The sequence below is a fragment of the Pelodiscus sinensis genome, chromosome 12 (assembly GCF_052426305.1).
Source record: "Pelodiscus sinensis isolate ZL-2025 chromosome 12, ASM5242630v1, whole genome shotgun sequence".
Classification (NCBI taxonomy): domain Eukaryota; kingdom Metazoa; phylum Chordata; order Testudines; family Trionychidae; genus Pelodiscus; species Pelodiscus sinensis.
The window spans coordinates 39951028-39969506 of NC_143063.1; the positions used below are offsets into that span (position 1 = coordinate 39951028).

The 18479-nt window shown below is 41.5% G+C and overlaps 1 long non-coding RNA gene across 4 annotated transcripts in view; it reads left to right on the forward strand.

Moving 5' to 3' along the window:
- LOC142818189 (uncharacterized) overlaps window positions 1-17155 on the forward strand; it is a 33478-nt gene extending 16323 nt beyond the window's left edge. For all 4 annotated transcript variants that reach the window (XR_012906669.2, XR_003089262.3, XR_012906668.2 and 1 more), the window contains exon 4: window positions 16749-17155. This is a non-coding gene — a long non-coding RNA (uncharacterized LOC142818189). The remainder of the gene's footprint in view (window positions 1-16748) is intronic.
- The last annotated feature ends 1324 nt before the right edge of the window (window positions 17156-18479 follow it).

The window sequence follows — 18479 nt, forward strand, 5'->3', positions numbered from 1 at the left end:
TTCACTGATAAATAAAGATAATGTGCAGAGCATGGAGATATTTCTCTGGGTTGTATGTCTGGACCAAATCTACTCATTATATTTTGTTGACGTGAGTTATTAAAAGCTTGATAGGTCTCTGGTTTGATGGCATGAAGTCATTCTCCCCCAAAATGGTTACTGTATCATCAATGCTGCAGTTTCTTTCACATGGACTTCTACTTAACCATTTCAGCGGTAACCTTAATAATTAGTAGTAATATCAAAAACCTAGTTCTAATATTTATCTGATATTCAGCCAAGCAAAATTTTCCATTCACAACATTGCCTGCGTCCTCTTAATTTTCCATTTACTGTCCCCTAAAGGGACAATCTCCAACATGAATAATGATTTGATTATTTATTTGAATGAGGGGGAATGGAGGTAGAGTGGAGATACATAGAAATTCCTTTTCTCCCTATTTTGCTCTATTTTCTGGTTTTAAATCAGTCATTTCCCAACTTAAAACTGTGGGTGAAATCCCAGCTCCACTGAAGTAAGTGCCATTGAACTCAACTGGATCAGGATTTCATCCTGTATTGGGACCATTAGCAGCTACCATAAGTTAGAGCAGTATGACGATTTCTCTAACTTACAGTGGAAGGCAGAGCAGGAGCAGCCCAGCACTCAGGTTGGAGGAAAAATGCAAAGATGAGATTTACACTACAGGCAGTCCCCAAGTTACGTGGATCCGACTTACGTCGGATCCGCAGTTACAAACGGGGATTTTCTCGCCCCGGAGGACTGGAGCGGCGGGACGCCTGGTCCCGCCGCCCGCCTCCTCCGGGGTGAGAAAAGCTGCTCCCCGTCTCCCTGGTCTGCTGGGGGAGCCAGCAGACCAGGGAGACGTGGAGCAAAGCGGCGGAGGACCCGGGCCAGACCTGCGGCGCTTCCAGCTTATCTGGAAGCGCCGCGGGTCCGGCCCGGGTCCTCCGCCGCTTTGCTCCGCGTCTCCCTGGTCTGCTGGGGGGGGGACGCAGCTAGTGCCCCCCCCAGCAGACCAGGGAGACGTGGAGCAAAGCCCGGGGACTGTGGTAGAGCAGGTGGGGTGCTGCCGGTTGGTCCCGCAGCACCGCTCCTTGGCGCTACTGGACCAACCCAGCAGCACCCCAGCTGCTCTGCCCCAGGAGTCCTGATTCAGCCGCTGCTCTGCCCCAGGCGTCCCCAAGTCAGCCGCTGCTGAAACTGACCGGCGGCTGACTACAGGAAGCCTGAGGCAGAGCTGCTCTGCCCCGGGCTTCCTGGAATCAGCTGCTGATCAGTTTCAGCAGCAGCTGACTTGGGGACGCCTGGGGTTCTTAAGTTGAATCTGTATGTAAGTCAGAACTGGCATCCAGATTCAGCTGCTGTTGAAACTGATCAGTTTCAGCAGCGGCTGAATCTGGATGCCAGTTCCGACTTACATACAGATTCAACTTAAGAACAAACCTACAGTCCCTATCTTGTACGTAACCCGGGGACTTCCTGTACTTTTATACCCACCCTGACTTGCACTGCTTGCTCCTCAAATCTGCACCATTATGTGCTACAGCTTTGAGCATTTGAACAAGTAATAGTAGTTGGGAAAGATAATTCCTGTCTACGCTGACATGTTTAGGGAGGCAATACAACAAGTGCAGTAATCAGGTATACTTGCAGAGAAGGGAATTTACCTCCTTTGAGAAAGATTGCAGGCTATTGCTGGAAAATAAGGAGGCCAAACATAAAACAGAGAGACAAAGCATTTACTGCACAGGGCTAATACCAAAAAAGAAGAGATCAAAAAAGATTAAATGAGAGTCTATCATCCTATAATGATTAATTGCCCCCAAATGATAGAAATTTACACCTTATTTCCCATCTGAATTTGTCTCACTTCATCATCCATTGGATCTTATTATAACTTTGTCTGCCAGATAAACTCATCTATGTGTGTCCTAAAGCCTCTGACTGCCCGAAGCTGGGACTGGAAGATAGAGGATGGTCACTGGGTTGCCTTGTTCTGCTTATTCCCTTTTGAAGCTTCTGGCATTGGCCACTGTGTGATAGTAGGAAATGGGGCTAGGTCAGGAGTGGGCAATAATTTTTAATGGAGGGGGGGTTGGCTGTGCCATGTGACTCTGCTCCAGCTTGGGAAGGGGGAGCAATGGAAGGAGGAAGCTTTGCTCACTGGCCCTGCCTCCAGAAAAATTTCTCAGCTCCTATTGGCCAGAAACTCTTAAGTGGCGTATTCTGCATTTGTCCTTATTGAATTTCATGCGGTTTACTTCAGATCAGTATAATGCATTTATCCTCACAAGACCCTTGTGAGGTGGGGAAATATTTTACAGACAAGGAACACAGAAGCTAGACGACTTATTCAATGTCACATAAGTAGTACAGTATGTGGGAAACAGTTTCTCAAAGTTCCAGTATCCTTCACTTGATGGCTCATACTCTATCCTTCACCATTCTTTTCACTTTTTCAAGTGCAATGCTCAAGCAGATGCAACAGATGTCATCTTATTCCCGGTACCATTTATTACCTTGCTCTTAAACCAAGTTTTAATACACTGAAAATAAATCCCCTCCCCCTATCAGAGCACCACTTCTGCATTCAGATCTTTGTCATATCTTTTATGAAGATTTACCTATTAGCTCCTCTTATGGGCTTGACTTGCTGCTGTCACCTATCCTGTGCAATTATCTACAACAGTGTAAAGTGAGTCTAAAAAGCTACCGAAGCAGAATGGTAGCATTTCATACCAACTTTCTGCACAATTTCGCTGCTGTCAATGGCTGCACAGGGCCAAGGGCATTAGTGAAACAACAGCCACACACATCCTGATGGAAACAGTCCCGCCAGCTTTCATAACCATTTCCTTTAGCAAGATATTTGGATTTATGTCATACAACCCTGAACCTTCTTAATTTAAGATCCCCTGGCCTTTGAATAAACCTTTTCTTCCATTATTCATGAAGTGACCCAAGAAAATACTAAATGCCCTTCTTTTGTTAACAAAATTGCATGTATAATACCTGTTTAACATCTATGTCATTCCTTTATCTTTCTTCACTGGTTCCCCACTGTTATTCTCAAACAAATAAATTAATCTTTTTTTCTTCTTAATTTCCCTATTGTATATATCCTGAAAAAAAGGTTTACTAATTGTTATTATATTCCCAGTCACCTCATGCTAATATCTGGTGCTCAAAAACCCTGAGCAATGACACTATTTACCAGATCATTTATGTGCTTTACAACTGTCTGTTTGTTCTTGATACGGTTTTTTATTTCTTTGGTTGGTCACATTTTCTTCTGGCACCACATCTGTCATTTACATCTCATTAATGTCAATTGTACCCTGAGGGTCAGATCATATAACCAAAAAATAGCACACAGGGCCTGAATATTGCAGAAATATCAATAAACTGGGGTAGGTGGGGAATTGTCAGAAACGGAATGCTACTTCCCTCATCCTCCAGTAGCATAGAAGCTTCTATGTGTAAGCACTGAGGGTACGTCTAGACTACAAGTCTCTTTCAAAAGAGGCTTTTTCGAAAGAGCTCTTTTGAAAAAGCTTCTTTTGAAAGAGATCATCTAGACAACCCCAAGTCTTATGAAAAAGTGAGCTGCTTTTTTGAGAGAGCACCCAGGCAATCTGGACACTCTCTTTCAAAAAAGCCCTGTTTGTGGTCAAGAACGCCTTTTTACGAAAGAGTTCTTTTGAAAAAAGGTGTTCTTTCTCATAAAAGGTTTACCGCTGTCGAAAAAAACGCCGCATTCTTTCGATTTAATTTTGAAAGAATGCGACGGCAGTCTAGTTGCAGGTGAAGTTTTTTTGAAAAAAGGCCACTTTTTTCGAAAAAACTCAGTAGTCTAGACATACCCTCAATGTTTATGTTTTTCCCCTTATGGAGGCATGAAGACTTTGTATTTCAGTACATTATTTTTATTTAAACATTACATATTAGTCACAGCCACCATCACAGCCTGGTAATGACTGCAGCCCATAGCTCCCATCAGCATCCCAAAATGGAGGAAGACAGTAGGGGTATGTCTAGACTACATGCCTCTGTGGGTGTCTTGTAGCCAGTTCTGTGACTCCAAGAGCCATGAAGGTTCCTGCAGCCTTCCATCCTACAGCTGCCTTTGGGAAAGAAACAGAAAGTTCCCTTTGGACAGAGCTCTCACAACAGTATTGCCAAACCAAGCACTAAAAACCATAGGTCATGCCCCACAAAATCTTGAGGATTAAAAATAACAAACAATATCATGATTTTTTTTTATCCAAACAAAACAAAACCCATCATCCATGCAGGGCTCCTATTTGCCTTCTGGCTTTTGAGCCTTTACGATGCATTTGGAATAAAATAGAAAGCATTTAGATCATATTTTCAAAGTTTTCCTCTGGAACCTTGAGAGACAGAAATTTACTTTTTTCACATATTTAGCCTCTGATATACAGGTCAGAATAGAAGATCCAATAGTCCCTTCTGGCCTTAATTCCATGATTATGTTCACATGGTTTCAGGATCTGGGGCTTTAAGAAAAACGTTTCGTACAATTAAATATGATAAAATTGGAATAGTAGACAATCCGGTCACAGTGCCTCTTCCACCATTGTGTAGCTGATCCATAAGGCTTACCCCTGGTATTTTCAGTACCTTCTCTCTACCCATGCCTCTAGGGGACATGCTCTTCTCCTCCCTCAAAGTTTTACTGTTTATGTTTGCTGCTTCTCTTCAGCCCACACCCAAAAGAAAGTTTAATTCATCCTCTTATCCATTCTCTTCTGCCTCTGATCCACATTCATAATTCTTAATGCAGACAATTAATTAGGTGTTGTACACCCAGATCAGATACTTGATTTAAGGCTTTGAAAAGTCCCATACTTTTTTCTACACAGGGGAACTCAGTGAATGTGAGTACCCAACTCCCATTCAATTTACCTGGAACCTGAGCATGCTCTGGCTCCTTTAAAAATCCCAACTCTCAAATTTCATCATAGGTACTGCTGTCTCACAGGTGTTTCAAACTTAGCAGTGATGAGCTCACCACAGCCAAGATATCAATCAGTTTTAAATTATTTACATACTCAGGTCATTTGTTTAGGAATATGTTTAGGAAAATTTCTACTCCTCTTGAGTGTTTCATCAGTTGGACGTTACCTCTAAAAATACACATATTGAGTCTTACCAGGGAAAGATTTCACTCTCAGCAGCCCAATATATTTTAGGGTAACTGAAATACACTGTGGTCTTACCTATGGTCTCTTATTCATACTCCCTGCTTGTTTCTTCTTATTCCTACCAGCAGTATTAATAGATTGAAAGTTCAAAGCAATGCAAGGAAATTAGCCATTAGTTACCAGTTTGCAGTACAGTACTCATGAAAGATGTATGACTTATCTGCATAAAAAAGTACTTGCTTTTTATTTTATTCCTAATAACCTCTGCTGGATTGGTCAAGTGTATGTTTCAGACATCCTCTATTGTGCTCAACATCAACATCCCCAAACTCTTTATCCTAAAGCCCCTACTCAGTTTCTGATGTCTTTATATATTACATTAGCATCCAGTCTATCCCATCATTTCCACATCAGTGGCAGTCCATCTCTCTGTGCTATTCTAGTTTATTCACAAAACCTACACCTTCCATATTGCAACATCAAGATGACCATTCATCCACATAATCCTGGTCAGCACTGTCACAGCTTTGACAACAGATGACTGTACCTGTCACATTAGATAAACTATTCCCTTTGATTCAGATTAAATGGCAGGTTGATACATAGATATAATCTGTCACATGTGCAGCCTTGGTGAAAAGACAAATCTATCAAACACAAAGTGCATGAAGAGAAGGAAAGAGCACATGAAATGTAATGAAATATGTTTAAATATTTGAAAGATCCTCCTTTCCAAAGGAAAGCTTAATAGAGGGGAAGATATTAAGCTTCTTACCAGTGAGAACAAAATCTCTCTCTCTCTCTCTTTCTCTCTCTCACACACACACACGCCCTTAATACATTATGGTCTTCCCTATGATCTCTTATACATACTCCCTGCTTATTTTTCCCAACCATCTCATTCCCATTCGGAAAGCTAATAGGTTGAAATGTTCAAAGCATGCAAGGAAATTAGCCATTAATTAACAGATTGTCTTCCTGCTATTAATCAGAAGATACATGACTAAATCCCCAGCAATACTCTGAAAATCCCACCCTCAATCTCTAAGGCAGGGGTCAGCAACCTTTCAGAAATGATGTGCCAAGATTTAACTTATTCATTTCTATTTATGGATTTGAGTGCCCTCCATGGGTGCAAAGGGCCCTGAGCCCCCAGTTGCACCCTCAACCCCAGCACCACCTCCTCCCACCACCACCGAATATGATGCAGCGTTCCTGCTGCCGGGGAAGGGAGAGGGCGCCCGCCGCTGGGGCACCATGAGAGCCCATCCCACCAGAAGGGCCCCACACAGACCAATCTGCAACCTGCCCTGTGGGAGCAACAGAGGTGGATGCCCAGCTGCAGGTGGTACTTTTTCATGGAGGGAGGCAGGGCAGCACTCCTCCACATGCAGCTCTGCAGCTCATGCTGGGGTGAGGGGGATTTTTCTTTCTTCACCTCTCCACCTGCCCCCCAAAGCTGGTGCTGCAGCCTCATGGGTGTGCGCCAACCACAAGGCTCCAGCGGCGGTATGGGCTCCCTGTGTGCCACTCAAAATCATCTTGCGTGCCTCTTATGGTACGCATGACATACATTGCCGACTCTTGCTCTAAGCACAGTCCAGGGAACAGAAGCAGAGTCAGATACAAACATGTTTTATGTCCATTTATTCAACCTTGTTGTATGCCCCCTTAGTAAGCTTCATATGGCCAGGATAGTGTAAAGGGGCCTAACTGTAAATGACAATCAGACCCGCAACAAAAGCAAAGAGGCTCCTACTTCCCTAATCACAGAAACGGCAGTAATTCCTCAAGAAAGAGTCCTCACAAAAAATGCCAAATATGTAAGTCCAAAGACACCCTTATATCATCATGACAGCCATCTACCAGGCACTATAAATATTTGCAGTAATAATACATAATTCATCCTTGGTGTAACTTAATTTACATAAATGGAATTACACTGGGGATTAATTTGGCCCCTAATATTTTAAATCTCTTGAGCTATTTTGAGGAAACTGGAAATTACTCTAATTCCAAGATATGTATTGAAATCATCCTTTGTATACAAATGTGAATGAGCATGTGTGATAGGAAGAGTGCTGGCCTTTTCTGAACATTCCAGCATTCGGTGAGTAAAGGGTTAAACTCAGGTAGATAGGGGGTGTTGGTAGGGAGCCAGAAGAGCCAATAGGATAAGGTGTTTAGATTTAAATTGAAAGATATACCTGTCTGCTGTTTTTCTTTGTGAAAGTGTTAAGCTAGGAGCTGGGGGAGCAAGATGAATTAAACCAGGCAGTACTACAATGCCTACAAATAATACTGGTCATGGGACTGGACTGGACCTTGAAGCATGAATACATGAGTAGATAGGAATGTCCAGGGCTTGACGAACCGCAGCGAAAGACACTCACCAGTCCCACACTGCACACGGGCAAGTAGATTCAATAGATTGTCGAGCCCTGGGAATGTCTATTTAGATGCAATCCGGTTATTTTCTTTGTTTTGTTGTTTGGTGAAACTTCTCTGTGCTGAGTCCATGTGCCCCACCTCTACACTATGGGGCTATGTCTACACTGCATGCTTCTTGTGCAAGAAGTCTTTTGCACAAGAGTTTTTGCGCAAAAACTTCTTGAGCAAGAGCATATCCACACCTCAAAGTGCAATGGAAAAGTGATGTGCTTTTGTGCAAGAGAGCGTCTACACTGTATGGACGCTCTTGCACAAGAAAGCTCTGATGGCCATTCAGAGAATAGCCATCAGAGCACCTCTGCTTTTTCCCATAGGGGTTTCCAAGAATCCCCTCTGGAGCATCCACACTTGCCTTTTTGTGCCATAGCTGTAGCGTAAGAGGGAGTTATGCCTCGTAGAAGGAGATTTACCTACACTGGCAAAAGACAATTCTGCCATTTTACTGCTGATTTACTTGCACAAAAGCGCATTTGAGGTGTGGACGCTCTGCAGGTTTTTGCGCAAAAACCTTGCAGGATAGACGTAGCCTAATTAAGCTAAATCCCAGAGATACTATTCTCTGTTTTAATCTGGTCTCTCTCCATTGCTTTATAACACCTAGCAACCTAGTATACTTTACCAAGCATATATCTTTTTGTTTTGTTAATAAAATTTCCTTTTTTAAGGCAATGATTTGATTCTTGTGTCTTGGAAGGTAACAGGAGATCTGTATTTGTATGCCTAAGACTAAGAGGTCAGCTATCAGAGATTGCAGTTTGTTTTCTCTTTTTATTTGAGCTCTCTTGTGTTAAAAGAGCTTGGGAGTACTCCTCTGGAAGAAGTCCAAGTGATTTCTTCCTGGGTTCAAGAAGAAAGGGTCTACATCTTAAGCACATTTTTGAAAAAGTAAAATGAAAGAACAAAGGGTTTTTTCCAGTGTAGGTATTCCTCTTTCTACAAGGAATAACTCCTTTTTGCGTAAGAGCTCATGCGCAAAAAGGTGTGTGTGGGCGGGGAAAAAGGGTTTTTTGCCCCAAAAGAGGCAATCGAAAAAAGCCCAGGTGCCCTGGTGGCCATTCTGTAAATAGCAATCACAGTTTCCTTTTGAGAGAGCGTTCATGCAGTCTGGATGCTCTTTTGCAAAAGCACATCGCTTTTTCGATGCACTTTTGCAGTGTGGATGCTCTCTTGCACAAGAAATTTGAGATCTTCCATAAAAAGCTTCTTGCACAAGAAGCCTGTAGTGTAGACATAGCCTCAGAGTGCCAGAGTGGGGAACAGGCTTGACAGCATGTGACTCTCATTCTAACTTTAGAAGGCCTTGTTCCATAGGCTAAGAAGTCACACTCTACACCGAGGAGCATGGAAGAGTGCCAACAAGCAAAATACCCATAAAATGTGACTATAAAGCATACATGAAGCAACATGTTCTCTTTCCTTCAAAACTGAGCTGGGCAAAATGCAATCTCACTAGGATTTAGGCTCCTAAATCACTTAGGCACTTGCACAAAGTATATTATTACAAGCCCAAAGATTTTCAAGAATATTCTAATCTTAGGCTCATAAATTCCCCCAGTTTTCAAACTGAAGCATCTAGGATTCATGACTAAAATCTATATTCCAGTATATAGGATTTTCAAAAGTCCTCAATAAGATCCAGGAGTTAGACCAGTATTTTTGAAAACTACACACACAAGCTATTATAATAATGTTAGATATCCAAGTTTGAAAACTCAGCATAATATTCATAGTAATAAACTATGTAAAGGGCTTGATTTTCATATTAGCAGGGGAAAATAAATCAAAAGCCATAAAATGACAACAAACTTATCATTCAAATCATTTTTCAATTCACTGTTTCTATAGTAATGAATACAGAAAAGTTCAGTCTGATACTGACTAGCAAGATGGCCAGTTGTGATGACTGTTCCTGACTGGCTATGAATTGTACACATTTTTTGTAATCCTATGACCCTTACCTGACCAACTTTGTCCATTTGTCTGTCACATCTCATCTTTTAGATCACAAATCTCTGGAAGAGGAACTGCTAATCCACAATTGCAATTACACAAACTGTGTGTGCAACCTTCATATTTTTATGTGCAAACAGCCAGTTATATCCAAAATGCATTGTGATGGACCCTCTCCCCGCCCCCCCCCCCCCCATGCTTTATGAAATTGTCTTATGGATATAAATATGCGTAACTCAAGAATGCTTTGGATAAAACACCTCATGTAACCTATCAGTTTTAATGTCATAGTCTGCTGGATCTGTATATCTTTAGATCTGAATGGTTTAGGCTGTTAAATGTGCAAATGAAAGCCATCAAGTGTGTTTCCAGTGCTCTGACACCTCAACTTCTATACAGCAGGGCTATTTCGGGATACCGGAAGTATCCCAAAATAGCTACCCTGCATCTTTTGAATGCACCTGCTATTTCGAGATAGGTCTCGAAATAGCAGACGCGCTATTTCGGCATCCCTGTAACTCTTGTTTCAAAAGGTTTAAGAGATGTCTTGAAATACTTATTTCAAAATTTGGCACTGTGTAGACATGCCAAATTTCGAAATACACTATTTTGAAATTCAGTCGAAATAAGATATGCAATTTGCGCTATGCAAATTTTGGTGAGGATAAGGTGTTGTGCAGACATACCCTGAGTGATCAACGTGATGACCTGTAAACAGCTACCTTTGCCCTTTAAGTCTAAGCAGTGGTTGTTCTTAGGAAGACATGTGACCATCCCAATTGGTAGAATCTGACCAAATAATTTTCCATAGAAGGGGAAATGTAGAAACAAAGAATTCCTGCCCAAAAAGAAATCTATTTAAGAAGCAGAGTTTTCAGGCTCTCTCTTTGGCTGGCATGACACATCATAAGGAGGCCAGAGACCTCAGGGAGAAAAAGATATTCCCTGTTTTGTACGGTTTTGCCCAAAATAAGAACAGTTTTAGGGTAAGTTCGTAATATGCTTTAGTGTGTTAGAACTAACTATGCATTTTCTTTTATTTTAAATTTGTAATTGACTTTGCTCTCTCTGTTTACACTTGCAACCACTTATATCCTACTGTCTGTACTTAATACAATTACTTTTATGTACTATCAAGCCCAGTGAAAATAATTGTTACCTGGGGGAGCCATCAGTGTGTAGATCCTCCTTTCATTGTTAAAGGGGGCTTGCCTGAATGGTTTATTTGGGGTTCTGATCCCAGATTGGGGGTTGGTTACCTGGATGCTTTGCTTGACACTGCATTCTTCTTAGAGTTGAAGTAATTCAGTGTCTGTATTGCTCTTTGGGGGAGGGAGAGAGGGTAATCTCAGCTCTTTGCCTTTGCTGGGGGAGATCAGGAGATCTAGCCCAGCAAGACAGAGTGGTGAGAAGTCCCAGAGAGCAAGGAGGCGAGTGTCAGTGGTTCTATCAGCACAGTGATAAGCAGCCTCAAGATATCTTTTGTGACCACACCCCTTCACATGTACAATTACACATTCAACTTTGCAAAGAGCAAGCTTGGCTTCTACTGATGTAAAAATTATTTATTTTGACTGAGGGTTTTTTGGCCTTGAGAAAGTCATTTACATACCCTCTCTATATTAACATTTCCATCTGTAAAACTGGGATATTATTTCCTTATTTAGTTCACGGGAAATGTCAGAATTAACGAATTCATAATTGCTAAGTGCTTTAGATATGGGAAGTGCTATGGCAGATAACAGAAATCACATCCAGAGTGATGAGAAAATAGACATTGTACTGAAGAAAAACAAATAAAAATAAAATGATGTGTTAGCACTTTGTTAATAAGTTATTTTCTTTTAAATGTTTTCAAAAAGTTAATTCTCATTGGATGCAACTGCTTAATAATTCAGCTCCTTCTCCCTCCCTTTTTTGGATCCTTTTTTCAATGCAGTGTGCAGTTGCTTTTAAAAAAATAATTTTGTGTTTGAATGCGACTCATACAAGAAAAAGAATCAGTCATGAAGACAATTGTATAATTAAGCAAAGAATTCCTAGAACAGGGGGGCAAGAGAAAGAGCTACTATAGCTATTTTAATCAGCAAAAGTAGTATCATAGTGAAAGAAAGCCAAGCCAGCTTCATAGCCAGCAGAGGGAGCCAGGAAAAGTGCTTACTATGCAAAGTTAAAGTATAAAGAGAAACTAAAACTTTTTTTTCACCTCTTTAAGGGCTTCACAAGCATTTATACATTATCTGGGAGGTTTTAATACATCTGTTTGTTACATGACATTTACAAGTTCAAAAAATCATTAAGTAACTGGCTGATTTTCTGCAGAAGAGTAATGTTTGATTTCTACAGTTTACAGAGATGTGGCAGAACATTTGATGAGTTTTTACTTAGTTGCCAGGGAATCTAATCTTCGTTCAAGAAATAGAAGTTCTCCTAAAGTGCTCTGAAGGACACAGATACAAGGAATACACACAAAATGTGCTAGATGTTTCGATTTCCCTACTACTCTGTACTGTATAATACATTAAGAATAATAATACTTAGCTCTTACTAGCACTTTTCATCGGTAGATCCCAATAAGGCCTTATTATTATTACCACCATTTTATATATTGGGAAAGTCAGGCCTGGCTGAAAACTATCAGATGAATAATGTACTTGCTCATTTTTGCTCTTATTCATCGAATAAGATATTGGTCAAATATTTTTCCATTCATTCATTAGCTCTACACAAGTGAACAATTTTTATGCACTGATTAATGAATCTTAAAAATGAAAGGGCCAGATCATCAGTTAGCATAAATGGGTATGGCTCAACTGACGTCCATGTAGCCATGCTCATTTACACCAGACTTACAGGTCAGAGCTGGGCAAATACTGCCAAAAAAAAAAAACCTTCCAGAGATATTCATAGGTTTCTGTTTTTTACAAACCTGCTTTAGCGTTTAGCTTTTTTTTGTGCTTGGTTTGGGGCTAATCCTCCAACCACATAAGTACAGGAGTAATTTTACTTACGTGAGTAGGCACAGGAGCAGCTCCAGAGGTTTTCCACATTGTAAGCACAACTGAACCACTCTCATTTTAATTAGCATGGCACAACTCAAGTTTGGCCCATCCACCTGTTCCATAATGATGGAAGGAACAGTAGACCAAACATCAGTGAGACGTGATGCATATCAGTGCAACAGGTGGCAATGCCACTCGGCGTGGGAGCCATCTCCAATGGGGTGTCAGGACAAACTGTCCTTTTCGCTTCCCAGGTAGCCTTAACCCTGCTAATGGCACATGTGCATATACTTCGGGGTGCTGCTGAGTAGTCCCACTGACTTCAGTAGTACTAATTATATGAGTAAAGCTGGTTATGCAGGTAACTAACTGCCCGTAGGGTGGGATCAATACTGCAAACAAGCAAGTCAATGGATTTACAGGTTAAAGGCTCATGGAAATAGTATATTTTAAGCAAAAGTTGCAGAATGCTAAATGGAAAGGAAATTTCAAAGTTGTATGATATATGCCATCTTTGCTATGAGTCCAAGATACATTCCAAAGAACTTGGACCTATAGCAAAACAACTTAAAACGGGGAATTTTCCCATAGCTGACTTCCATTTGCACAAATTGGTTTATTTGTGTTTTTTGTGCAATTTAAGAGCGAGGAATGGGAGGACTTATAACACATCAGTTCCTACAAGTGTCAACTACTTTAGTGAGGAACAGATGTATACTGGGGCAACTTATAGCAGGGATGCCCTGTAATTAAATTTACACAAGAAATCTGATTGTAAGTATTACATTCCTACAATCAAGGAAGAAAATAGTATCAGCTGGTGTATATGTCCAATGAAAACCAACTCAGATTGACTGTGAACATTCGTGACAGACTAACACAATGAGTTACAGACCAAGATATTTTCACAAATCATGTCTTGAAACATTGACAAGGAGTCCAGTAACACCTTAATGTCTAACAATTTTATAGACTAATTTATATATAGTATCATGAGCTTATCAGCTTTTGGACAAACCCCACCTCTTCAGATGAGATGATCTCATCTCATCTGAAGAAGTGGGGTTTTCCCAGAAAGATATACATTCCTATATTCCTGTACTATATATAAAAGATATACATTCCTATATTCCTGTACTATATATATATATATTAGTTAGTCTCTAAGGGTACGTCTAAACTACATGCCTCCGTCGACGGAGGCATGTAGATTAGCCAGATCGGCAGAGGGAAATGAAGCCGCGATTAAAATAATCGCGGCTTCATTTAAATTTAAATGGCTGCCCCACTCTGCCGATCAGCTGTTTGTCGGCAGATCGGGGCAGTCTGGACGCGACGCGCCGACAAAGAAGCCTTTCTTGATCGGCACAGGTAAACCTGGTTTCACGAGGCATACCTGTGCCGATCAAGAAAGGCTTCTTTGTCGGCACGTCGCGTCCAGACTGCCCCGATCTGCCGACAAACAGCTGATCGGCAGAGTGGGGCAGCCATTTAAATTTAAATGAAGCCACGATTATTTTAATCGCGGCTTCATTTCCCTCTGCCGATCTGGCTAATCTACATGCCTCCGTCGACGGAGGCATGTAGTCTAGACACACCCTAAGGGTATGTCTACACTACCCTCCTAGTTCGAACTAGGAGGGTAATGTAGGCATACCGCACTTGCAAATGAAGCCCGGGATTTGAATTTCCCGGGCTTCATTTGCATAAGCGGGGCGCCGCCATTTTTAAAACCCCGCTGGTTCGAAACCCATGCAGTGCGGCTACATGGGGCTCGAACTAGGTAGTTCGAACTAGGCTTCCTAGTTCGAACTACCGTTACTCCTCATTCCATGAGCTGTTTGACGGCACAGTGGGGCAGACTGGATGAGCCATGGTCAACAAGGGATGCCTTAGTTGACTGCTCCAGTAAACCTCATTTCACGAGGCATAACGGAGCAGTTGACTAAAGCTTCCCTTGTCGACCGCAGTGTGTCCAGACTGCCCCACTGTGCCGCCAAACAGCTGATTGGCACAGCGTGGCGGCCATTTTGATGTAAATAAAAAAAATGTAAACATTTTCCTATGTTTAGTAAACTCATCTACATGGTTCCGTCGACAGAGCCATGTAGTCTAGACATACCCTAAGATACCACAGAACTACTCATTGTTCTTAGAGTTACATACTAACACAGCTACCCCTCTGATACTTCTAACAATTTTATTATGGCATCATTGTTTTTGCTGAAACAGACTAACACAGCTACCTTTGAAACTTGAATCTAATAGTTATTTCAAGTATTTGCAAGGAAATCACAATCTGTAAACAGAATGAGATGATATTTGATAAATAAAATCCAGTTATCCTTAAACTACATATCTTCCTCTGCCCTTTGGACTACTGCCACAATAATAACAAGCATTTCCAAGTTCTGGAACTAGGTCATGACTGTGTTTAGGAGAAAAGTGAACTACTGTAACTGATCTTCTACACTCACACACCACTAGAGTTGTTTGTGCAACAGCAATATTATGTAAACATCTTATATCCTTTAGCATTCATTTCATGGTAAGGAATGAAGACATTTTGCTTTGAACATTCACAAATACTGATAGGAAGGCATTTTATTAGCTGACCAGATAAAACAGTCATCCACTTGTATTTTTATGGAGATTTCTTCAGTAACTATAAAAAATGCAGCAACTCCTGTTGCACTCCAGAGCTGCTAGTGCTATTTGACACATAAAATGCAAGCATGCTCAGAAGTAGACATATATGAATATATTCCTATATCTAAACACGTATCTGACATATCCATTATCACCAAATAGCCTCAAATTAAAAATGGGGATGAAAACTGCTCAGAAAAATAGAATTCAGAAAAGTTAGCAAGAAAGACTAGACTTTTTAAAAGTTTGATTATAATTGCTCTTTTTCTTCTGACTATGAAAAGGAGACATGTTCCTAACATATTGATGTGTGCACCTTTACAGTGTTCTTTACCTCAAAAATAGCATCAGTAGCATACAAGTGTAGTAGTTGCTTTGGTAACTGATTTTTTTCCTGCGTAAAAGCAAAGTAAATAGTTATGTAATACACACAAATTGTCAGTGAATGTGAGATTGCCCTGCAGCTAAACCAAATCTTACATATTTTTTCCTGTGCTTTTTCATGAATATACACATAAACTGTAAAATATTACATGCTCACTAAGTAAACAACTGGGGTCAACTTCACATGTTGCTATTAAAGAGGTCATTCTAAAAGACTAGAATTTTGGAGAAAAAACTAGAAGTTAATTGCTCTGATCAATAGAATTTGAAATAGATTCATTTTAATAACCTTTCTCTTAATTAGTGTCCCTGCTATACATGTGGTCAGGGACTGAAATAATCCCTTCATATACATTTTGAGCTAGGTTCTATGCTGGAATCCAGTCCATTTTGAACTGTTATGGTGGTGGCACTAAGAGACTGAAAAGCAGCCAAACATCATGGGTAGCAGAGAATTGATGTGACAGGCTCCAGTGCTACATATAGGTAGGGGGCCCAGATGGAGCTCTGATTTTTCTCTGCTGGTGGACGGTGCCCTTGGGGACCATAGCCAAGGGGTGAACTTCAGAAACAAAATAAGTCAAATACGGCAAATCTTCTGGCTCCAGTGAGAACAGCCAATCATTTCACATTGCAACCACTAACTGCTTTTCTTTATGGACTGCGTAGCTGATTTAACGTTTACAGTTTAATCCTCCACAAAACCAGTCCAGTAGCCAATCATAACATAATATACAAATACAAAAGAGCTCCAAAGTAAAAGGCCCAATCCTGTCCCATTCACTTCTATATCAAATTCCAATTGACTTCAATGAAGCCAGTCATAGGTCTTGGCTATTTTAATTAGAATAGACATTCATTGCTAATTTATAAAATGACAAACATTTTTCCAGAATGATTACTTTTACATAATAATGGACGTGTTATGTATAAATAAATCATGCCACAATAGTTCTAAAGGAAATGAAGTCATTTCTAATTCTCCCCACCCCGCACAACACTTGAATTTGATCTCAACAAATTCATAGCATCTACTAACTATCTGGAAGGTTTTTTTTAAAACTTATTGAGAACATTAAAGTGTAATTTTTATGCAGTAGAGGTTTAGCAGATTGATCTAATGAAACTTCTTTTGTTTTACAGATTCATAGACTTACAGATTCCGAGTCTGAAGGGACCATTATGATAATCTAGCCAGACTGCCTGTCTAACATAGGGAATAGAATTTTCCCAAAATAATTCCAAGACAAGATGTTTGAGAAAAATATCCAATCTTGATTTTAAAAATTGCAAGTGATGGAAACTCTTCCATGATCCTTGGTCAGGTGTTCCTCTGGTTAATTATTCTCACTGATAAAAATCTACACTTTATTTCAAGTCTGAATTTATCTTGCTTCCATCTTCCAGCCTTCTGATCATATTATTCCTTTCTCTGCTACTTCAAAGAGCCCAGTATCAAACACCCCCTCCTGTAGGTACCTATCATTTTAAAAAGTCATCCTTAAGTTTCCCTTTTATCAACTAAATAAAGTCAAAGAGCTTAATCTATTATTATCAAGCATACTTTTATATCCTTTAATCATTCTCATGGCTCTTCTCTGAACCCTTTCCAATCTATCAACTGTGACATGTTGGAACCACTCCTCCCTCATCTCCATCCCCATCTGGGATGCCACCTGATATACTGGGGTTTCACTGAGCCTCTTCTGCTCCATCAGCCTGGATTCTCTGTCCCTGGTTTGCTGAATTAGGCTCTCTAATCTTTGGCAGCACGTACACAGGTAGGGCCACATCCAGCTGCATAGATTGGAAGTCAGCTGTGTACCAGAGGACTCATGCAGTGCTCATGTGCACACCACTTTTGGGAGACAAACCCCAAATAATACTGTCTTGTGCTACAAAGTAAGATCGGCACAGCATAAGCTCATAAAAATTTGTCATCTCCCTCAATGTGGAGAAAGGTATGTGTAAGTTATATACCTAATAGGGAGCTATCTCTTTAAGAGATGCTGCGGGGGAGGTAGGACTCAGTTGTGTCTGTGTCATTATTGCTAGGCAGATTTAGCATTCCACACCCAGAAGCTTCAGGAACTGGTTGTGGTATTTTTGGGGGAGGGGGGTCTCCTCCAACAAGTTCTGTCTCTGTTGCTGGGATCAGACTCCATGAGCAAGCAGGAAGGCAGCTGCTTTTCTAAGGGCCTTGTGCTCTGTGTGACCTGGGAGAAGCTGAGCCAGGAGCAGAGAGCAGGCTGTTGTCCCTTACTCTGAAGCACTTTGCAGCAGGTAGTGATGATCTCAACCCTCTAGCTGGGAATAGGGTTATCAGATGATTTCAAAAAAATACCAGACACACTTGATCTCAGATGTGGGGGAGACCAGCCGGGAGAAGAGCGGGGCTGGCCGGGAGGTGGTTGGGGGGAGCGGGGTTGGCCGGAGGAGATTGTGGGGGGACGGGAGAATGGCTGGCAGGGAGCAGGGCTGGCCAGGAGGGGATGGGGGGAGCAGGGCTGGCCGGGGAGGAACCAGCCGGCGGGAAGCAGGGCTGGCCGAGAGGGGATTGGGGGAGCAGGGCTGACCAGGGGGAACCAGCCAATGGGGAGCGGGGCTGGCCAGGAGGAGGCCAGGGGGAGAGGGGCTGGACCGGGTGCACACAGATCCTGGGGTGCTGTCCGTCCTGCACACGGTCCCGACGGGGCATATGAGTGAGTCCAGCCCCGGGGATGCCATCCCAGGCCGAGCCCCACACCCACCACCCTATTGTGTAGTTGCGTACTGCCTGGCTGATAGACATGCTCACGCAGTGTGAGCGTGTCCACCAGCCAAGCAGTACACAACTACGTACTGATACTCATGATAATAATAAAACTTACTTAA